Genomic DNA, 22,648 nt, shown 5'->3' on the forward strand with positions numbered 1-22,648 from the left:
GTGATAGAGAGTGTCTGAGAGTGTCTGAGAGTGTCAACGAGTGATAGAGAGTGATAGAGAGTGTCTGAGAGTGTCTGAGAGTGTCAGCGAGTGTCAGCGAGTGATAGAGAGTGATAGAGAGTTTCTGAGAATGTCAGAGAGTGTCAGAGAGTGATAGAGAGTGATGGAGAGGGTCTGAGAGTGTCAGAGAGTGTCAGAGAGCATCAGAGTGAGAGAGAGAGAGTCTGAGAGTGTCTGAGAGAGACAGAGAGTGTCTGAGAGTTTCAGTGAGTGTCAGAGAGTGATAGAGAGTGTCTGAGAGTGTCTGAGAGTGTCAGCGAGTGATAGAGAGTGATAGAGAGTGTCTGAGAGTGTCTGAGAGTGTCAGCGAGTGATAGAGAGTGATAGACAGTTTCTGAGAATGTCAGAGAGTGATAGAGAGTGTCTGAGAGTGTCAGAGAGTGACAGAGAGTGACAGAGCGTGTCTGAGAGTGTCAGTGAGTGTCAGTGAGTGTCAGAGAGTGATAGAGAGTGTCTGAGAGTGTCTGAGAGTGTCAGCGAGTGATAGAGAGTGTCTGAGAGTGTCCGAGAGAGTCAGAGAGTGTCTGAGAGTGTCAGAGAGTGTCTGACAGTGTCAGAGAGTGATGGAGAGTGAAAGAGAGTGTCATAGAGAATCTGAGAGTGTTAGGGAGTGATAGGGAGTGTCATAAAGGGATAGAGAGTGAAATAGAGTGTCTGAGAGTGTCAGAGATTGTCAGAAAGTGTCAGAGAGTGATAGAACGTGTCAGAGAGTGTCTGAGAGGTTCAGAGAGTGATATAAAGTGTCAGAGAGTGTCTGAGAGAGGCAGAGAGAGTCAGAGAGTGTCAGAGAGTGTCAGAGAGTGATAGTGTCCGAGAGTGTCAGAGAGTGATAGAGAGTGATAGAGTGTGATAGAGAGTGTCTTTGAGTGTCAGAGAGTGATCGAGAAAGTCAGAGAGTGATCGAGTGTGTCTGAGAGTGTCTGTGAGTGACAGAGTACGTCAGAGAGTGTCTGAGAGTGTCAGAGATTGTCAGAGTGTGTCAGAGAGTGATAGAGAGTGATAGAGAGTGTCTGAGAGTGTCAGAGAGTGTCAGAGTGTGTCAGAGAGTGATAGAGAGTGATAGAGGGTGATAGACAGTGATAGAGAGTGATAGATAGTGTCTGAGAGTGTCAGAGAGTGTCAGAGTGTGTCAGAGTGTGTCAGAGAGTGTCAGTGAGTGATAGAGAGTGTCAGAGAGTGATAGCGAGTGATAGAGAGTGTCTGAGCGTGCCAGAAAGTGATAGAGCGTGTCAGAGAGTGTCAGAGAGAGTCAGAGTGTGTCAGAGAGTGATAGATAGTGATAGAGAGTGTCAGAGAGTGTCAGAGAGAGTCAGAGTGTGTCAGAGAGTGATAGAGAGTGATAGAGAGTGTCTGAGAGTGTCTGAGAGTGTCAGAGAGTGTCAGAGTGTGTCAGAGAGTGATAGAGAGTGATAGAGAGTGATAGACAGTGATAGAGAGTGATAGACAGTGATAGAGAGTAATAGAGAGTGTCTGAGTGTGTCAGAGAGTGTCAAAGAGTGTCAGAGAGTGTCAGATAGTGTCAGAGATGGTCAGAGATGGTCAGAGTGTGCCAGAGAGTGATAGAGAGTGATAGAGAGTGTCAGAGAGTGTCAGAGAGAGTCAGAGTGTGTCAGAGAGTGATAGAGAGTGATCGAGAGTGTCTGAGAGTGTCAGAGAGTGTCAGAGTGTGTCAGAGAGTGATAGAGAGTGATAGAGAGTGATAGAGAGTGATAGACAGTGATAGAGAGTAATAGAGAGTGTCTGAGTGTGTCAGAGAGTGTCAGAGAGTGTCAGAAAGTGTCAGAGATGGTCAGAGTGAGTCAGAGTGTGCCAGAGAGTGATAGTGAGTGATGGAGAGTGTCAGAGAGTTTCATAGAGTGATAGATAGTGTCTGAGAGTGTCTGAGAGAGTCTGACAGTGTCAGAGAGTGATGGTGAGTGAAAGAGAGTGTCATAGAGAATCTGAGAGTGTTAGGGAGTGATAGGGAGTGTCAGAGAGTGTCAGAGAGAGTCAGAGAGTGTCAGAGAGTGATAGAGAGAGTCAGAGAGAGTGTGAGTGTGTCAGAGAGTTTCAGAGAGTGTCAGAGAGTGTCAGAGAGTGTCTGAGAGTGTCTGAGAGAGACAGAGAGTGTCTGAGAGTTTCAGTTAGTGTCAGAGAGTGATAGAGAGTGTCTGAGAGTGTCTGAGAGTGTCAACGAGTGATAGAGAGTGATAGAGAGTGTCTGAGAGTGTCTGAGAGTGTCAGCGAGTGATAGAGAAGTTTCTGAGAATGTCAGAGAGTGTCAGAGAGTGACAGAGAGTGATGGAGAGTGTCTGAGAGTGTCAGAGAGTGTCTGACAGTGTCAGAGAGCGATGGAGAGTGAAAGAGAGTGTCATAGAGAATCTGAGAGTGTTCGGGAGTGATAGGGACTGTCATAGAGGGATAGAGAGTGAAAGAGAGTGTCTGAGAGTGTCAGAGATTGTCAGACAGTGTCAGAGAGTGATATAAAGTGTCTGAGACTGTCTGAGATTATCTGAGAGTGTCAGAAAGTGTCAGGGTGTGATAGAAAGTGTCAGAGAGTGTCTGAGAGGTTCAGAGATTGATATAAAGTGTCAGAGAGTGTCCGAGAGTGTCAGAGAGAGATAGAGAGTGATAGAGTGTGATAGAGAGTGTCAGAGAGTGATAGAGAGTGTCAGAGTGTGATAGAGAGTGTCAGAGAGTTTCAGAGTGTGATAGAGAGTTTCAGAGAGTGCCTGAGAGTGATAGAGAGTGATAGCGAGTATCTGAGAGTGTCAGAGAGTGTCAGAGTGTGTCGCAGAGTGTCAGAGAGTGATTGAGAGTGTCATAGAGTGATAGAGAGTGTCTGAGAGTGTCTGAGAGTGATTGAGAGTGTCATAGAGTGATAGAGAGTGTCTGAGAGTGTCAGAGAGTGATAGAGAGTGATAGTGAGTGTCTGAGAGTGTCAGAGAGTGTCATAGTGTGTCAGAGAGTGTCAGAGAGTGATAGAGAGTGTCGGAGCATGTTATAGAGTGACAGAGAGTGTCTGAGTGTGTCAGAGAGTGATAGAGAGTGTCAAATTGTGTCAGAGAGTGATAGAGTGTGATAGAGAGTGTCAGAGCGTTTCAGAGTGTGCCAGAGAGTGTCCGAGAGTGATAGAAAGTGTCAGAGTCTGTTAGAGAGTGTCTGAGAGTGCCTGAGAGTGACAGAGACTTTCTGAGGGTGTCAGTCAGTGTCAGAGGGTGATAGAGAGTGTCTGATAGTGTCAGAGAGTGTGTCAGAGAGTGATAGAGAGTGATAGAGAGTGATAGACAGTGATAGAGAGTAATAGAGAGTGTCTGAGTGTGTCAGAGAGTGTCAGAGAGTGTCAGATAGTGTCAGAGATGGTCAGAGTGAGTCAGGGTGTGCCAGAGAGTGATAGTGAGTGATGGAGAGTGTCAGAGAGTTTCATAGAGTGATAGATAGTGTCTGAGAGTGTCTGAGAGAGTCTGACAGTGTCAGAGAGTGATGGAGAGTGAAAGAGAGTGTCATAGAGGATCTGAGAGTGTTAGGAAGTGATAGGGAGTGTCAGAGAGTGTCAGAGAGAGTCAGAGAATGTCAGAGAGCGATAGACTGTGTCAGAGTGTGTCAGAGAGTGTCGGAGAGTGTCAGAGAGTGTCGGAGAGTGTCAGAGAGTGTCAGAGAGTGATAGAGAGTGTCAGAGAGTGTCAGAGTGTGTCAGAGTGTGTCAGAGAGTGTCAGAGAGTGTAGAGAGAGTCAGAGAGAGTGTGAGTGTGTCAGAGAGTTTCAGAGAGTGTCAGAGAGTGAGAGAGTGTCTGAGAGTGTCTGAGAGAGACAGAGAGTGTCTGAGAGTTTCAGTTAGTGTCAGAGAGTGATAGAGAGTGTCTGAGAGTGTCTGAGAGTGTCAGCGAGTGATAGAGAGTGATAGAGAGTTTCTGAGAATGTCAGAGAGTGTCAGAGAGTGACAGAGAGTGATGGAGAGTGTCTGAGAGTGTCAGAGAGTGTCTGACAGTGTCAGAGAGCGACGGAGAGTGAAAGAGAGTGTCATAGAGAATCTGAGAGTGTTCGGGAGTGATAGGGACTGTCATAGAGGGATAGAGAGTGAAAGAGAGTGTCTGAGAGTGTCAGAGATTGTCAAACAGTGTCAGAGAGTGATATAAAGTGTCTGAGACTGTCTGAGATTATCTGAGAGTGTCAGAGAGTGTCAGGGTGTGATAGAAAGTGTCAGAGAGTGTCTGAGAGGTTCAGAGATTGATATAAAGTGTCCGAGAGTGTCCGAGAGTGTCAGAGAGTGATAGAGAGTGATAGAGTGTGATAGAGAGTGTCAGAGAGTGATAGAGAGTGTCAGAGTGTGATAGAGAGTTTCAGAGAGTGCCTGAGAGTGATAGAGAGTTTCAGAGAGTGCCTGAGAGTGATAGAGAGTGATAGCGAGTATCTGAGAGTGTCATAGAGTGATAGAGAGTGTCTGAGAGTGTTTGAGAGTGATTGAGAGTGTCATAGAGTGATTGAGAGTGTCATAGAGTGATAGAGAGTGTCTGAGAGTGTCCGAGAGTGATAGAGAGTGATAGCGAGTGTCTGAGAGTGTCAGAGAGTGTCATAGTGTGTCAGAGAGTGTCAGAGAGTGATAGAGAGTGTCTGAGCATGTCATAGAGTGACAGAGAGTGTCTGAGAGTGTCAGAGAGTGATAGAGAGTGTCAAATTGTGTCAGAGAGTGATAGAGTGTGATAGAGAGTGTCAGAGCGTTTCAGAGTGTGCCAGAGAGTGTCCGAGAGTGATAGAAAGAGTCAGAGACTGTTAGAGAATGTCTGAGAGTGCCTGAGAGTGACAGAGAGTGTCTGAGGGTGTCAGTCAGTGTCAGAGGGTGATAGAGAGTGTCTGATAGTGTCAGAGATTGTCAGATTGTGTCAGAGTGTGTCAGAGAGTGATGCAGATTGATAGAGAGTGTCTGACAGTGTCAATGAGTGTCAGAGTGTGTCAGAGAATGTCAGAGAGCGATAGAGTGTGTCAGAGTGTGTCAGAGAGTGTCAGGGAATGTCAGAGAGTGATAGAGAGTGTGAGAGAGTGTCAGAGTGTGTCAGAGAGTGGCAGAGAGTGATAGAGAGTGTCAGAGAGAGTGTGAGTGTGTCAGAGAGTTTCAGAGAGTGTCAGAGAGTGAGAGAGATTGTCTGAGAGTGTCTGAGAGAGACAGAGAGTGTCTGAGAGTTTCAGTGAGTGTCAGAGAGTGATAGTGAGTGTCTGAGAGTGTCTGAGAGTGTCAGCGAGTGATAGAGAGTGATAGAGAGTAGCTGAGAGTGTCAGCGAGTGATAGAGAGTGATAGAGAGTGTCTGAGAATGTCAGAGAGTGTCAGAGAGTGATAGAGAGTGATAGAGAGTGTCTGAGAGTGTACGAGAGTGACAGAGCGTGTCTGAGAGTGTCAGTGAGTGTCAGAGAGTGTTTAGAGAGTGTCTGAGACTGTCAGAGTCTGTCAGAGAGTGATAGAGAGTGTCTGAGAGTGTCAGAGATTGTCAGAGTCTGTCAGAGAGTAATAGAGAGTGATAGAGAGTGTCTGAGAGTGTCCGAGAGTGTCAGAGTGTGTCAGAGAGTGTCAGTGAATGATAGATAGTGTCAGAAAGTGATAGAGCGTGTCAGAGAGTGATAGAGAGTGTCAGAGAGTGTCAGAGACAGTCAGAGTGTGTCAGAGAGAGATAGATAGTGATAAAGAGTGTCTGAGAGTGTCAGAGAGTGTCAGAGTGTGTCAGAGAGTGATAGAGAGTGATAGAGAGTGATAGACAGTGATAGAGAGTGGCAGAGAGTGTCTGAGTGTGTCAGAGACTGTCAGAGAGTGTCAGACCGTGTCAGAGAGTGTCAGAGTGAGTCAGAGTGTGCCAGAGAGTGATAGAGAGTGATGGAGAGTGTCAGAGAGTTTCATAGAGTGATAGATAGTGTCAGAGAGTGATGTAGAGTGATAGAGAGTGTCTGAGAGTGTCTGAGAGTGTCTGAGAGTCAGAGAGTGTCTGAGAGTGTCAGAGAGTGTCTGACAGTGTCAGAGAGTGATGGAGAGTGAAAGAGAGTGTCATAGAGAATTTGAGAGTGTTAGTGAGTGATAGGGAGTGTCATGGAGGGATAGAGAGTGAAAGAGAGTGTCTGAGAGTGTCAGAGATTGTCAGACAGTGTCAGAGAGTGATAGAAAGTGTCTGAGACTGTCTGAGATTATCTGAGAGTGTCAGAGTGTGACAGAAAGTGTCAGAGAGTGTCTGAGAGATTCAGAGAGTGTTATAAAGTGTCAGAGAGAGTCCGAGAGAGTCAGCGAGAGTCAGAGAGTGTCAGAGAGTGATAGAGAGTGTCCGAGAGTGTCAGAGAGTGATAGAGAGTGATAGAGTGTGATTGAGAGTGTCAGAGATTTTCAGAGAGTGTCAGAGAATGTCAGAGTGTGTCAGAGAGTAACAGAGAGGGATAAAGTGTGATAGAGAGTGTCTGAGAGTGTCAGAAAGTTTCAGAGAGTGTCAGAGAGTGATAGAGAGTGTCTGAGAGTGTCAGAGAGTGTCAGAGTGTGTCAGAGAGTGTCAGAGAGTGATAGAGAGTGTCAGTGAGTGATAGAGAGTGTCTGAGAGTGTCAGAGATTGATAGAGAGTGTCTGAGAGTGTCAGAGAGTGATAGAGAGTGTCAGAGAGTGATAGGAAGTGTCAGAGATTGTCAGAGTGTGTCAGAGAGTTTTAAAGAATGTCAGAGTGTGTCAGAGAGTAACAGAGAGTGATCGAGAGTGATCGAGAGAGTCAGAGAGTGTCAGAGACTGTCAGAGTGTGTCAGAGTTTGATAGAGAGTGAGAGAGAGTGTATGAGAGTGTCAGAAAGTGTCAGAGTGTGTCAGAGAGTGATAGAGAGTGATAGAAAGTGTCAGAGAGTGATGGAGAGTGTCAGAGAGTGATAGAGAGTGTCTGAGAGTGATGGAGAGTGAAAGAGAGTGTCATAGAGAATCTGAGAGTGTTAGGGAGTGATAGGGAGTGTCATAGAGGGATAGAGAGTGAAAGAGAGTGTCTGAGAGTGTCAGAGATTGTCAGACAGTGTCAGAGAGTGATAGAAAGTGTCTGAGATTTTCTGAGATTATCTGAGAGTGTCAGAGAGTGTCAGAGTGTGATAGAAAGTGTCAGAGGGTGTCTGAGAGATTCAGAGAGTGATATAAAGTGTCAGAGAGTGATAGAGAGTGTCTGAGAGTGTCAGTCAGTGTCAGAGAAAGATAGAGAGTGTCTGAGATAGTCAGAGATTGTCAGATTGTGTCAGAGTGTGTCAGAGAGTGATGGAGAGTGATGCAGAGTGATAGAGAGTGTCTGACAGTGTCAGAGAGTGTCAGAGAATGTCAGAGAGCGATAGAGTGTGTCAGAGTGTGTCAGAGAGTGTCAGAGAGTGTCAGAGAGTGTCAGAGATTGATAAAGAGTGTCAGAGAGAGTGTGAGTGTGTCAGAGAGTTTCAGAGAGTGTCAGAGAGTGAGAGAGAGTGTCTGAGAGTGTCTGAGAGAGACAGAGAGTGTCTGAGAGTTTTAGTGAGTGCCAGAGAGTGATAGAGAGTGTCTGAGAGTGTCAGCGAGTGATAGAGAGTGATAGAGAGTGTCTGAGAGTGTCTGAGAGTGTCAGTGAGTGAGAGAGAGTGATAGAGAGTGTCTGAGAATGTCAGAGAGTGTCACAGAGTGTTAGAGAGTGTCTAAGAGTGTCAGAGAGTGTCAGAGAGTGTTTAGAGAGTGTCTGAGAGTGTCTGAGAGCGTCAGAGATTGTCAGAGTGTGTCAGAGAGTGATAGTGAGTGATAGAGAGTGTCTGAGAGTGTCAGAGTGTGTCAGAGAGTGTCAGTGAGTGATAGAGAGTGTCAGAGAGCGATAGAGAATGTCTGAGATGGTCAAATAGTGATAGAGAGTGTCAGAGAGTGATAGAGAGTGTCAGATAGTGTCAGAGAGTGATAGAGAGTGACAGAGAGTGATAGAGAGTGATAGAGAGTGTCTGAGTTTGTCAGAGTGTGTCAGAGAGTGTCAGATCGTGTCAGAGAGGGTCAGAGTGAGTCAGAGTGTGCCAGAGAGTGATGGAGAGTCATGGAGAGTGTCAGAGAGTTTCAAAGAGTGATAGATCGTGTCAGAGATTGATATAGATTGATAGAGAGTGTCTGAGAGTGAGAGAGTCAGAGAGAGTCTGAGAGTGTCAGAGAGTGTCAGAGAGTGTCTGACAGTGTCAGAGAGTGATGGAGAGTGAAAGAGAGTGTCATAGAGAATCTGAGAGTGTTAGGGAGTGATAGGGAGTGTCATGGAGGGATAGAGAGGGAAAGAGAGTGTCTGAGAGTGTCAGAGATTGTCAGACAGTGTCAGAGAGTGATAGAAAGTGTCTGAGATTGTCTGAGATTATCTGAGAGTGTCAGAGAGTGTCAGAGTGTGATAGAAAGTGTCAGAGGGTGTCTGAGAGATTCAGAGAGTGATATAAAGTGTCAGCGAGTGATAGAGAGTGTCTGAGAGTGTCAGAGAGTTTCAGAGAATGTCAGAGAGTGATAGAGAGTGTCAGAGAGTGTCTGAGAGTGTCTGTGAGTGACAGAGTATGTCAGAGAGTGATAGAGAGTGTCAGAGATTGTCAGAGTGTGTCAGAGACAGTCAGAGAGTGTCAGAGTGTGTCAGAGAGTAACAGAGAGGGATATAGAGTGATAGAGAGTGTCTGAGAGTGTCAGTAAGTGTCAGAGTGTGTCAGAAAGTGATAGAGAGTGATAGAGAGTGTCTGAGAGTGTCACAGTGTGTCAGAGAGCGTCAGAGAGTGATAGAGAGTGTCAGTGTGTGATAGAGACTGTCTGAGAGTGTCAGAGATTGATAGAGAGTTTCTGAGAGTGTCAGAGTGTGTCAGAGAGCAACAGAGAGTGATACAGATTGATAGAGAGTGTCAGAGAATGTCAGAGACTGTCAGAGAGTGTCAGAGTTTGAAAGAGAGTGAGAGAGAGTGTCTGAGAGTGTCAGAAAGTGTCAGAGGTTATCAGAGAGTGTCAGAGTGTGATGGAGAGTGATAGAGAGTGTCTGACAGTGTCAGAGAGTGTCAGAGTATGCCAGAGAATGTCAGAGAGCGATAGAGTGTGTCAGAGTGTGTCAGAGAGTGTCGGAGAGTGTCAGAGAGTGATAGAGATTGTCAGAGAGTGTCAGAGTGTGTCAGAGAGTGTCAGAGAGTGATAGAGTCAGAGAGAGTGTGAGTGTGTCAGAGAGTTTCAGAGAGTGTCAGAGAGTGAGAGAGTGTCTGAGAGTGTCTGAGAGAGACAGAGAGTGTCTGAGAGTTTCAGTTAGTGTCAGAGAGTGATAGAGAGTGTCTGAGAGTGTCTGAGAGTGTCAACGAGTGATAGAGAGTGATAGAGAGTGTCTGAGAGTGTCTGAGAGTGTCAGCGAGTGATAGAGAGTGATACAGAGTTTCTGAGAATGTCAGAGAGTGTCAGAGAGTGATAGAGAGTGATGGAGAGTGTCTGAGAGTGTCAGAGAGTGTCTGACAGTGTCAGAGAGTGATGGAGAGTGAAAGAGAGTGTCATAGAGAATCTGAGAGTGTTCGGGAGTGATAGGGACTGTCATAGAGGGATAGAGAGTGAAAGAGAGTGTCTGAGAGTGTCAGAGATTGTCAGACAGTGTCTGAGGGTGTCAGTCAGTGTCAGAGAGTGATAGAGAGTGTCTGAGAGTGTCAGAGATTGTCAGATTGTATCAGAGTGTGTCAGAGAGAGATGGAGAGTGATAGAGAGTGTCTGACAGTGTCAGAGAGTGTCAGAGTATGTCAGAGAATGTCAGAGAGCGACAGAGTGTGTCAGAGTGTGTCAGAGAGTGTCGGAGAGTGTCTGAGAGTGATAGAGAGTGTCAGAGTGTGTCAGAGAGTGTCAGAGAGTGATAATGAGAGTCAGAGAGAGTGTGAGTGTGTCAGAGAGTTTCAGAGAGTGTCAGAGAGTGAGAGAGTGTCTGAGAGTGTCTGAGAGAGACAGAGAATGTCTTAGAGTTTCAGTTAATGTCAGAGAGTGATAGAGAGTGTCTGAGAGTGTCTGAGAGTGTCAACGAGTGATAGAGAGTGATAGAGAGTGTCTGAGAGTGTATGAGAGTGTCTGAGAGTGTCAGCGAGTGATAGAGAGTGATAGAGAGTTTCTGAGAATGTCAGAGAGTGTCAGAGAGTGATAGAGAGTGATGGAGAGTGTCTGAGAGTGTCAGAGAGTGTCTGACAGTGTCAGAGAGTGATGGAGAGTGAAATAGAGTGTCATAGAGAATCTGAGAGTGTTCGGGAGTGATAGGGACTGTCATAGAGGGATAGAGAGTGAAAGAGAGTGTCTGTGAGTGACAGAGTATGTCAGAGAGTGATAGAGAGTGTCAGAGATTGTCAGAGTGTGTCAGAGACAGTCAGAGAGTGTCAGAGTGTGTCAGAGAGTAACAGAGAGGGATATAGAGTGATAGAGAGTGTCTGAGAGTGTCAGAAAGTGTCACAGTGTGTCAGAGAGCGTCAGAGAGTGATAGAGAGTGTCAGTGTGTGATAGAGACTGTCTGAGAGTGTCAGAGATTGATAGAGAGTTTCTGAGAGTGTCAGAGTGTGTCAGAGAGCAACAGAGAGTGATAGAGAGTGATAGAGAGTGTCAGAGAATGTCAGAGACTGTCAGAGTGTGTCAGAGTTTGAAAGAGAGTGAGAGAGAGTGTCTGAGAGTGTCAGAAAGTGTCAGAGGTTATCAGAGAGTGATAGAGAGTGATAGAAAGTGTCAGAGAGTGACAGAGAGTGTCTGAGAGTGTCAGAGAGTGATAGAGAGTGTCTGAGAGTTTCAGAGAATGTCAGAGAGTGATAGAGAGTGTCTGAGAGTGTCTGAGAGTGTCAGAGACTGTCAGAGAGTGATAGCGAGTGTCTGAGAGTGTCTGAGAGTGTCAGAGAGTGTCAGAGTGTGTCACAGAGTGTCAGACAGTGATAGAGAGTGTCTGAGAGTGTAATAGAGTGATAGAGAGTGTCTGAGAGTGTCAGATAGAGATATAGAGTGTCAAATTGTGTCAGAGAGTGATAGAGAGTGATGGAGAGTGTCAGAGAGTTTCAGAGTGTGTCAGAGAGTGTCAGAGAGTGATAGAAAGTGTCAGAGAGTGATAGAGAGTGTCTGAGAGTGTCTGAGAGTGACAGAGAGTGTCTGAGGGTGTCAGTCAGTGTCAGAGAGTGATAGAGAGTGTCTGAGAGTGTCAGAGATTGTCAGATTGTATCAGAGTGTGTCAGAGAGTGATGGAGAGTGATAGAGAGTGTCTGACAGTGTCAGAGAGTGTCAGAGTATGTCAGAGAATGTCAGAGAGCGATAGAGTGTGTCAGAGTGTGTCAGAGAGTGTCGGAGAGTGTCAGAGAGTGATAGAGAGTGTCAGAGAGTGTCAGAGTGTGTCAGAGAGTGTCAGAGTGATAGAGAGAGTCAGAGAGAGTGTGAGTGTGTCAGAGAGGTTCAGAGAGTGTCAGAGAGTGAGAGAGTGTTTGAGAGTTTCTGAGAGAGACAGAGAGTGTCTGAGAGTTTCAGTTAGTGTCAGAGAGTGATAGAGAGTGTCTGAGAGTGTCTGAGAGTGTCAACGAGTGATAGAGAGTGTCTGAGAGTGTCTGAGAGTGTCAGCGAGTGATAGAGAGTGATAGAGAGTTTCTGAGAATGTCAGAGAGTGTCAGAGAGTGATAGAGAGTGATGGAGAGGGTCTGAGAGTGTCAGAGAGTGTCTGACAGTGTCAGAGAGTGATGGAGAGTGAAAGAGAGTGTCATAGAGAATCTGAGAGTGTTCGGGAGTGATAGGGACTGTCATAGAGGGATAGACAGTGAAAGAGAGTGTTTGAGAGTGTCAGAGGTTGTCAGACAGTGTCAGAGAGTGATATAAAGTGTCTGAGACTGTCTGAGATTATCTGAGAGTGTCAGAGAGTGTCAGGGTGTGATAGAAAGTGTCAGAGAGTGTCTGAGAGGTTCAGAGAGTGATATAAAGTGTCAGAGAGTGTCTGAGAGAGGCAGAGAGTGTCTTTGAGTGTCAGAGAGTGATCGAGAAAGTCAGAGAGTGATCGAGTGTGTCTGAGAGTGTCTGTGAGTGACAGAGTACGTCAGAGAGTGTCTGAGAGTGTCTGAGAGTGTCAGCGAGTGGAAGAGAGTGATAGAGAGTGTCTGAGAGTGTCAGAGATTGTCAGAGTGCGTCAGAGAGTGATAGAGAGTGTCTGAGAGTGTCAGAGAGTGTCAGAGTGTGTCAGAGAGTGATAGAGAGTGATAGAGGGTGATAGACAGTGATAGAGAGTGATATAGAGTGTCTGAGAGTGTCAGAGAGTGTCAGAGTGTGTCAGAGAGTGATAGAGAGTGATAGAGAGTGTCAGAGAGTGTCAGAGAGAGTCAGAGTGTGTCAGAGAGTGTCAGAGAGAGTCAGAGTGTGTCAGAGAGTGATAGAGAGTGATAGAGAGTGTCAGAGAGTGTCAGAGAGAGTCAGAGTGTGTCAGAGAGTGATAGAGAGTGATAGAGAGTGTCAGAGAGTGTCAGAGAGTGTCAGAGTGTGTCAGAGAGTGATAGAGAGTGATAGAGAGTGATAGACAGTGATAGAGAGTGATAGACAGTGATAGAGAGTAATAGAGAGTGTCTGAGTGTGTCAGAGAGTGTCAGAGAGTGATAGAAAGTGTCAGAGAGTGTCTGAGAGGTTCAGAGAGTGATATAAAGTGTCAGAGAGTGTCTGAGAGAGTCAGAGAGAGTCAGAGAGAGTCAGAGAGTGTCAGAGAGTGATAGTGTCCGAGAGTGTCAGAGAGTGATAGAGTGTGATAGAGAGTGTCTTTGAGTGTCAGAGAGTGATAGAGAAAGTCAGAGAGTGATCGAGTGTGTCTGAGAGTGTCTGTGAGTGACAGAGTATGTCAGAGAGTGAAAGAGAGTGTCAGAGTGTGTCAGAGAGTAACAGAGAGGGATAGAGAGTGATAGAGAGTGTCTGAGAGTGTCAGAAAGTGTCAGAGTGTGTCAGAGAGTGATAGAGAGTGATAGAGTGTGTCAGAGAGTGTCAGAGAGTGTCAGAGAGTGTCAGTGAGTGATAGAGAGTGTCTGAGAGTGTCAGAGATTGATAGAGAGTGTCTGAGAGTGTCAGAGAGTGATAGAGAGTGTCAGAGAGTGATAGAACGTTTCAGAGATAGTCAGAGTGTGTCAGAGAGTGTCAGAGAATGTCAGAGTATGTCAGAGAGTAACACAGAGTGACAGAGAGTGATAGAAAGTGTCAGAGAGTGTCAGAGACTGTCAGAGTGTGTCAGAGTTTGATAGAGAGTGAGAGAGAGTGTCTGAGACTGTCAGAAAGTGTCAGAGTGTTTCAGAGAGTGATGGAGAGTGATACAACGTGTCAGAGAGTGATAGAGAGTGTCTGAGAGTTTCAGAGAATGTCAGAGAGTGATAGAGAGTGTCTGACAGTGATATTGAGTGTCTGAGAGTCATAGAGAGTGTCTGAGCGTGTCAGGGACTGTCAGAGAGTGTCAGAGAGTGTCAGAGAGTGATAAAGTGTGATAGAGAGTGTATTTGAGTGTCAGAGAGTGTCAGAGAGTGATAGAGAATGTCAGAGAGTGATCGAGAGTGTCTGAGAGTGTCTGTGAGTGACAGAGTATGTCAGAGAGTGTCAGAGTGTGTCAGAGAGTAACAGAGAGGGATAGAGAGTGATAGAGAGTGTCAAAGAGTGTCAGAAATTGTCAGAGTGTGTCAGACAGTGATAGAGAGTGATAGAGAGTGTCTGAGAGTGTCTGAGAGTGTCAGAGTGTGTCAGAGAGTGTCAGAGAGTGATAGAGAGTGATATAAAGTGTCAGAGAGTGTCTGAGAGAGTCAGAGAGTCAGAGAGTGTCAGAGAGTTATAGAGAGTGATAGAGTATGATAGAGAGTGTCTTTGAGTGTCAGAGAGTGTCAGAGAGTGATAGAGAAAGTCAGAGAGTGATCGAGAGTGTCTGAGAGTGTCTGTGAGTGACAGAGTATGTCAGAGAGTGATATAGAGTGTCAGAGAGTGTCAGAGTGTGTCAGAGAGTGTCAGAGAGTGTCAGAGAGGGTCAGAGAGTGTCAGAGAGTAACAGAGAGGGATAGAGAGTGATAGAGAGTGTCTGAGAGTGTCAGAAAGTGTCAGAGTGTGTCAGAGTGTGTCAGAGAGGGATAGAGAGTGATAGAGAGTGTCTGAGAGTGTCAGAGTGTGTCAGAGAGTGATAGAGAGTGCCACTGAGTGATAGAGAGTGTCAGAGAGTGTCAGAGATTGATAGAGAGTGTCTGAGAGTGTCAGAGACTGATAGAGCGTGTCAGAGAGTGATAGAAAGTGTCAGAGATTGTCAGAGTGTGTCAGAGAGTGTCAGAGAATGTCAGAGTGTGTCAGAGAGTAACAGCGAGTGATAGAGAGTGATCGAGAGTGTCAGAGAGTGTCAGAGACTGTCAGAGTGTGTCAGAGAGAGATGGAGAGTGTTAGAGAGTGTCTGAGAGTGTCAGAGTGTGTCAGAGTGTGTCAGAGAGTGATAGAGAGTGTCACTGAGTGATAGAGAGTGTCTGACAGTGTCAGAGATTGATAGAGAGTGTCTGAGCGTGTCTGAGAGTGATGGAGCGTGTCAGAGAGTGATAGAAAGTGTCAGAGATTGTCAGAGTGTGTCAGAGAGTGTCAGAGAATGTCAGAGTGTGTCAGAGTTTGATAGAGAGTGAGAGAGAGTGTCTGAGAGTGTCAGAAAGTGTCAGAGTGTGTCAGAGAGTGATAGAGAGTGATAGGATGTGTCAGAGAGTGATAGAGAGTGTCAGAGAGTGATAGAGAGTGTCTGAGAGTTTCAGAGAATGTCAGAGAGTGATAGAGAGTGTCTGACAGTGATAGTGAGTGTCTGAGTGTCATAGAGAGTGTCTGAGACTGTCAGAGACTGTCAGAGAGTGTCAGAGAGTGACAGAGAGTGTCCGAAAGTGTCAGGGAGTGATAGAGAGTGATAGAGGGTGATAGAGAGTATCTTTGAGTGTCAGAGAGTGATAGAGAATTTCAGAGAGTGATCGAGAGTGTCTGAGAGTGTCTGTGAGTGACAGAGTATGTCAGAGAGTGATAGAGAGCGTCACATATTGTCAGAGTGTGTCAGAGAGTGTCAGAGAGTGACAGAGAGTGATAGAGAGTGCCACTGAGTGATAGTGAGTGTCAGAGAGTGTCAGAGATTGATAGAGAGTGTCTGAGAGTGTCAGAGACTGATAGAGCGTTTCAGAGAGTGATAGAAAGTGTCAGAGATTGTCAGAGTGTGTCAGAGAGTGTCAGAGAATGTCAGAGTGTGTCAGAGAGTAACAGCGAGTGATAGAGAGTGATCGAGAGTGTCAGAGAGTGTCAGAGACTGTCAGAGTGTGTCAGAGAGTGATGGAGAGTGTCAGAGTGTGTCAGAGAGTGTCAGAGAGTGATAGAGAGTGATATAAAGTGTCAGAGAGTGTCTGAGAGAGTCAGAGAGTCAGAGAGTGTCAGAGAGTTATAGAGAGTGATAGAGTATGATAGAGAGTGTCTTTGAGTGTCAGAGAGTGTCAGAGAGTGATAGAGAAAGTCAGAGAGTGATCGAGAGTGTCTGAGAGTGTCTGTGAGTGACAGAGTATGTCAGAGAGTGATATAGAGTGTCAGAGAGTGTCAGAGTGTGTCAGAGAGTGTCAGAGAGTGTCAGAGAGTGTCAGAGAGTGTCAGAGAGTAACAGAGAGGGATAGAGAGTGATAGAGAGTGTCTGAGAGTGTCAGAAAGTGTCAGAGTGTGTCAGAGTGTGTCAGAGAGTGATGGAGAGTGATAGAGAGTGTCTGAGAGTGTCAGAGTGTGTCAGAGAGTGATAGAGAGTGCCACTGAGTGATAGAGAGTGTCAGAGAGTGTCAGAGATTGATAGAGAGTGTCTGAGAGTGTCAGAGACTGATAGAGCGTGTCAGAGAGTGATAGAAAGTGTCAGAGATTGTCAGAGTGTGTCAGAGAGTGTCAGAGAATGTCAGAGTGTGTCAGAGAGTAACAGCGAGTGATAGAGAGTGATCGAGAGTGTCAGAGAGTGTCAGAGACTGTCAGAGTGTGTCAGAGAGTGATGGAGAGTGTTAGAGAGTGTCTGAGAGTGTCAGAGTGTGTCAGAGTGTGTCAGAGAGTGATAGAGAGTGTCACTGAGTGATAGAGAGTGTCTGACAGTGTCAGAGATTGATAGAGAGTGTCTGAGCGTGTCTGAGAGTGATGGAGCGTGTCAGAGAGTGATAGAAAGTGTCAGAGATTGTCAGAGTGTGTCAGAGAGTGTCAGAGAATGTCAGAGTGTGTCAGAGTTTGATAGAGAGTGAGAGAGAGTGTCTGAGAGTGTCAGAAAGTGTCAGAGTGTGTCAGAGAGTGATAGAGAGTGATAGGATGTGTCAGAGAGTGATAGAGAGTGTCAGAGAGTGATAGAGAGTGTCTGAGAGTTTCAGAGAATGTCAGAGAGTGATAGAGAGTGTCTGACAGTGATAGTGAGTGTCTGAGTGTCATAGAGAGTGTCTGAGACTGTCAGAGACTGTCAGAGAGTGTCAGAGAGTGACAGAGAGTGTCCGAAAGTGTCAGGGAGTGATAGAGAGTGATAGAGGGTGATAGAGAGTATCTTTGAGTGTCAGAGAGTGATAGAGAATTTCAGAGAGTGATCGAGAGTGTCTGAGAGTGTCTGTGAGTGACAGAGTATGTCAGAGAGTGATAGAGAGCGTCAGATATTGTCAGAGTGTGTCAGAGAGTGTCAGAGAGTGACAGAGAGTGATAGAGAGTGCCACTGAGTGATAGTGAGTGTCAGAGAGTGTCAGAGATTGATAGAGAGTGTCTGAGAGTGTCAGAGACTGATAGAGCGTGTCAGAGAGTGATAGAAAGTGTCAGAGATTGTCAGAGTGTGTCAGAGAGTGTCAGAGAATGTCAGAGTGTGTCAGAGAGTAACAGCGAGTGATAGAGAGTGATCGAGAGTGTCAGAGAGTGTCAGAGACTGTCAGAGTGTGTCAGAGAGTGATGGAGAGTGTTAGAGAGTGTCTGAGAGTGTCAGAGTGTGTCAGAGTGTGTCAGAGAGTGATAGAGAGTGTCACTGAGTGATAGAGAGTGTCTGACAGTGTCAGAGATTGATAGAGAGTGTCTGAGCGTGACTGAGAGTGATGGAGCGTGTCAGAGAGTGATAGAAAGTGTCAGAGATTGTCAGAGTGTGTCAGAGAGTGTCAGAGAATGTCAGAGTGTGTCAGAGAGTAACAGCGAGTGATAAAGAGTGATAGAGTGTGTCAGAGAGTGTCAGAAAGTGTCAGAGTGTGTCAGAGAGTGATAGAGAGTGATAGGATGTGTCAGAGAGTGATAGAGAGTGTCAGAGAGTGATAGAGAGTGTCTGAGAGTTTCAGAGAATGTCAGAGAGTGATAGAGAGTGTCTGACAGTGATAGTGAGTGTCTGAGTGTCATAGAGAGTGTCTGAGACTGTCAGAGACTGTCAGAGAGTGTCAGAGAGTGACAGAGAGTGTCCGAAAGTGTCAGAGAGTGATAGAGAGTGATAGAGGGTGATAGAGAGTATCTTTGAGTGTCAGAGAGTGATAGAGAATTTCAGAGAGTGATCGAGAGTGTCTGAGAGTGTCTGTGAGTGACAGAGTATGTCAGAGAGTGATAGAGAGCGTCAGATATTGTCAGAGTGTGTCAGAGAGTGTCAGAGAGTGTCAGAGAGTGTCAGAGAGTGTCAGAGTGTGTCAGAGAGTAACAGAGAGTGATAGAGAGTGTCTGAGAGTGTCAGAAAGTGTCAGAGTGTGTCAGAGAGTGATAGAGAGTGATAGAAAGTGTCTGAGAGTGTCAGAGTGTGTCAGAGTGTGATAGAGAGTGTCAGAGAGTGATAGAGAGTGTCTGAGAGTGATGGAGAGTGTCTGAGAGTGATAGAGAGTGTCTGAGAGTGTCAGACACTGTCAGAGAGTGATATAGAGTGATAGAGCGTGTCAGAGAGTGTCAGAGAGTGATAGAGAGTGATAGCGAGTGTCTGAGACTGTCTGAGATTGTCTGAGAGTGTCAGAGTGTGTCAGAGAGTGATAGAGAGTGTCAGAGAGTGATAGAGAGTGTCTGAGAGTGATGAAGAGTGTCTGAGAGTGATAGAGAGTGTCTGAGAGTGTCAGACACTGTCAGAGAGTGATAGAGAGTGATAGAGCGTGTCAGAGAGTGTCAGAGAGTGATAGAGAGTGATAGCGAGTGTCTGAGAGTGTCAGAGAGTGTCAGAGTGTGTCAGAGAGTGTCAGAGAGTGATAGAGAGTGTCTGAGAGTGTCATAGAGTGATAGAGAGTGGCTGAGAGTGTCAGAGAGTGATAGAGTGTGTCAAATTGTGTCAGAGAGTGTCAGAGAGTGATAGAGTGTGTCAAATTGTGTCAGAGAGTGAAAGAGAGTGATAGAGAGTGTCAGAGAGTTTCAGAGTGTGTCAGAGAGTGTCAGAGAGTGATAGAAAGTGTCAGAGAGTGATAGAGAGTGCCTGAGAGTGTCTGAGAGTGACAGAGAGTGTCTGAGGGTGTCAGTCAGTGTCAGAGAAAGATAGAGAGTGTCTGAGATAGTCAGAGATAGTCAGATTGTGTCAGAGTGTGTCAGAGAGTGATAGAGAGTGTCACTGAGTGATAGAGAGTGTCAGAGAGTGTCAGAGAGTGATAGAGGGTGTCTGACAGTGTCAGAGAGTGTCAGAGAATGTCAGAGAGCGATAGAGTGTGTCAGAGAGTGTCAGAGAGTGTCAGAGAGTGTCAGAGATTGATAGAGAGTGTCAGAGAGAGTGTGAGTGTGTCAGAGAGTTTCAGAGAGTGTCAGAGAGTGATAGAGAGTGTCTGAGAGTGTCAGCGAGTGATAGAGAGTGTCTGAGAGTGTCTGAGAGTGTCAGTGAGTGATAGAGAGTGATAGAGAGTGTCTGAGAGTGTCAGAAAGTGTCAGAGTGTGTCAGAGAGTGATGGAGAGTGTCTGAGAGTGTCAGAGTATGTCAGAGTGTGTCAGAGAGTGATAGAGAGTGTCACTGAGTGATAGAGAGTGTCAGAGAGTGTCAGAGATTGATAGAGAGTGTCTGAGAGTGTCAGAGACTGATAGAGCGTGTCAGAGAGTGATAGAAAGTGTCAGAGATTGTCAGAGTTTGTCAGAGAGCGATAGAGTGTGTCAGAGTGTGTCAGAGAGTGTCAGAGAGTGTCAGAGATTGATAGAGAGTGTCAGAGAGAGTGTGAGTGTGTCAGAGAGTTTCAGAGAGTGTCAGAGAGTGAGAGAGAGTGTCTGACAGTGTCTGAGAGAGACAGAGAGTGTCTGAGAGTTTTAGTGAGTGTCAGAGAGTGATAGAGAGTGTCTGAGAGTGTCAGCGAGTGTCAGAGAATGTCAGAGAGCGATAGAGTGTGTCAGAGTGTGTCAGAGAGTGTCAGAGAGAGTGTGAGTGTGTCAGAGAGTTTCAGAGAGTGTCAGAGAGTGGGAGAGAGTGTCTGACAGTGTCTGAGAGAGACAGAGAGTGTCTGAGAGTTTTAGTGAGTGTCAGAGAGTGATAGAGAGTGTCTGAGAGTGTCAGCGAGTGATAGAGAGTGATAGAGAGTGTCTGAGAGTGTCAGTGAGTGATAGAGAGTGATAGAGAGTGTCTGAGAATGTCAGTGAGTGTCACAGAGTGATAGAGAGTGTCTGAGAGTGTCAGAGAGTGTCAGAGAGAGTTTAGAGAGTGTCTGAGAGTGTCTGAGAGTGTCAGAGATTGTCAGAGTGTGTCAGAGAGTCATAGTGAGTGATAGAGAGTGTCTGAGAGTGTCAGAGTGTGTCAGAGAGTGTCAGTGAGTGATAGAGAGTGTCAGAGAGCGATAGAGGGTGTCTGAGAGTGTCAAATAGTGATAGAGAGTGTCAGAGAGTGATAGAGAGTGCCAGAGAGTGTCAGAGTGTGTCAGAGAGTGATAGAGAGTGATAGAGAGTGATAGTGAGTGTCTGAGTGTGTCAGAGTGTGTCAGAGATTGTCAGATCGTGTCAGAGAGGGTCAGAGTGAGTCAGAGTGTGCCAGAGAGTGATAGAGAGTGATGGAGAGTGTCAGAGAGTTTCAAAGAATGATAGATAGTGTCAGAGAGTGATATAGATTGATAGAGAGTGTCTGAGAGTGAGAGAGTCAGAGAGAGTCTGAGAGTGTCAGAGAGTGTCTGACAGTGTCAGAGAGTGATGGAGAGTGAAAGAGAGTGTCATAGAGAATCTGAGAGTGTTAGGGAGTGATAGGGAGTGTCATAGAGGGATAGAGAGTGAAAGAGAGTGTCTGAGAGTGTCAGAGATTGTCAGACAGTGTCAGAGAGTGATAGAAAGTGTCTGAGATTGTCTGAGATTATCTGAGAGTGTCAGAGAGTGTCAGAGTGTGATAGAAAGTGTCAGAGGGTGTCTGAGAGATTCAGAGAGTGATATAAAGTGTCAGAGAGTGATAGAGAGTGTCTGAGAGTGTCAGAGAGTGATAGAGAGTGTCTGAGAGTTTCAGAGAATGTCAGAGAGTGATAGAGAGTGTCTGAGAGTGATAGAGAGTGTCTGAGAGTGATAGAGAGTGTCCGAGAGTGTCAGAGACTGTCAGAGAGTGATAGAGTGTGATAGAGAGTGTCAGTGAGTGTCAGAAAGTGATAGAGAATGTCACAGAGTGATCGAGAGTGCCTGAGAGTGTCTGTGAGTGACAGAGTATGTCAGAGAGTGATAGAGAGTGTCAGAGATTGTCAGAGTGTGTCAGAGAGAGTCAGAGAGTGTCAGAGTGTGTCAAAGAGTAACAGAGAGGGATAGAGAGTGATAGAGAGTGTCTGAGAGTGTCTGAGAGTGTCAGAAGGTGTCAGAGTGTGTCAGAGAGTGATAGAGAGTGATAGAGAGTGTCTGAGAGTGTCACAGTGTGTCAGAGAGCGTCAGAGAGTGATAGAGAGTGTCAGTGTGTGATCGAGACTGTCTGAGAGTGTCAGAGATTGATAGAGAGTTTCTGAGATTGTCAGAGTGTGTCAGTGAGCAACAGAGAGTGACAGAGAGTGATAGAGAGTGTCAGAGAATGTCAGAGGTTATCAGAGAGTGATAGAGAGTGATAGAAAGTGTCAGAGAGTGATAGAGAGTGTCTGAGAGTGTCAGAAAGTGTCAGAGGTTATCAGAGAGTGATAGAGAGTGATAGAAAGTGTCAGAGAGTGATAGAGAGTGTCTGAGAGTGTCAGAGAGTGATAGAGAGTGTCTGAGAGTTTCAGAGAATGTCAGAGAGTGATAGAGAGTGTCTGAGAGTGATAGAGAGTGTCTGAGAGTGATAGAGAGTGTCTGAGAGTGTCTGAGAGTGATAGAGAGTGTCAGAGAGTGATCGAGAGTCTCTGAGAGTGTCTGAGAGTGTCTGAGAGTGACAGAGAGTGTCTGAGGGTGTCAGTCAGTGTCAGAGTGTGATAGAGAGTGTCTGAGAGTGTCAGAGATTGTCAGATTGTGTCAGAGTGTGTCAGAGAGTGATGGAGAGTGATAGAGAGTGTCTGACAGTGTCAGACAGTGTCAGAGTATGTCAGAGAATGTCAGAGAGCGATAGAGTGTGTCAGAGTGTGTCAGAGTGTGTCAGAGAGTGTCGGAGAGTGTCAGAGAGTGATAGAGAGTGTCAGAGAGTGTCAGAGTGTGTCAGAGTGTGTCAGAGTGTGTCAGAGAGTGTCAGAGAGTGTCAGAGATTGATAGAGAGTGTCTGAGAGTGTCAGAGACTGATAGAGCGTGTCAGAGAGTGATAGAAAGTGTCAGAGATTGTCAGAGTGTGTCAGAGAGTGTCAGAGAATGTCAGAGTGTGTCAGAGAGTAACAGCGAGTGATAGAGTGTGATAGAGAGTGTCAGAGAGTGTCAGAGACTGTCAGAGTGTGTCAGAGAGTGATGGAGAGTGATAGAGAGTGTCTGAGAGTGTCAGCGCGTGTCAGAGTGTGTCAGAGAGTGATAGAGAGTGTCACTGAGTGATAGAGAGTGTCTGTGAGTGTCAGAGATTGATAGAGAGTGTCTGAGAGTGTCAGAGAGTGATAGAGCGTGTCAGAGAGTGATAGAATGTGTCAGAGATTGTCAGAGTGTGTCAGAGAGTGTCAGAGAATGTCAGAGTGTGTCAGAGTGTAACAGCGAGTGATAAAGAGTGATAGAGAGTGTCAGAGAGTGTCAGAGACTGTCAGAGTCTGTCAGAGTTTGATAGAGAGTGAGAGAGAGTGTCTGAGAGTGTCAGAAAGTGTCAGAGTGTGTCAGAGAGTGATAGAGAGTGATAGAGAGTGATAGGATGTGTCAGAGAGTGATAGAGAGTGTCTGAGAGTGTCAGAGAGTGACAGAGAGTGTCCGAGAGTGTCAGAGCGTGTCCGAGAGTGTCAGAGAGTGATAGAGAGTGATAGAGGGTGATAGAGAGTATCTTTGAGTGTCAGAGAGTGATAGAGAATTTCAGAGAGTGATCGAGAGTGTCTGAGAGTGTCTGTGAGTGAAAGGGTATGTCAGAGAGTGATAGAGAGCGTCAGATATTGTCAGAGTGTGTCAGAGAGTGTCAGAGAGTGTCAGAGTGTGTCAGAGAGTAACAGAGAGGGATAGAGATTGATAGAGAGTGTCTGAGAGTGTCAGAAAGTGTCAGAGAGTGATAGAGAGTGATATAAAGTGTCTGAGAGTGTCAGAGTTTGTCAGAGTGTGATAGAGCGTGTCAGAGAGTGATAGAAAGTGTCTGAGAGTGATGGAGAGTGTCTGAGAGTGATAGAGAGTGTCTGAGAGTGTCAGACACTGTCAGAGAGTGATAGAGAGTGATAGAGCGTGTCAGAG

This window comes from Heterodontus francisci, chromosome 22 (assembly GCF_036365525.1).
Source record: "Heterodontus francisci isolate sHetFra1 chromosome 22, sHetFra1.hap1, whole genome shotgun sequence".
Classification (NCBI taxonomy): domain Eukaryota; kingdom Metazoa; phylum Chordata; class Chondrichthyes; order Heterodontiformes; family Heterodontidae; genus Heterodontus; species Heterodontus francisci.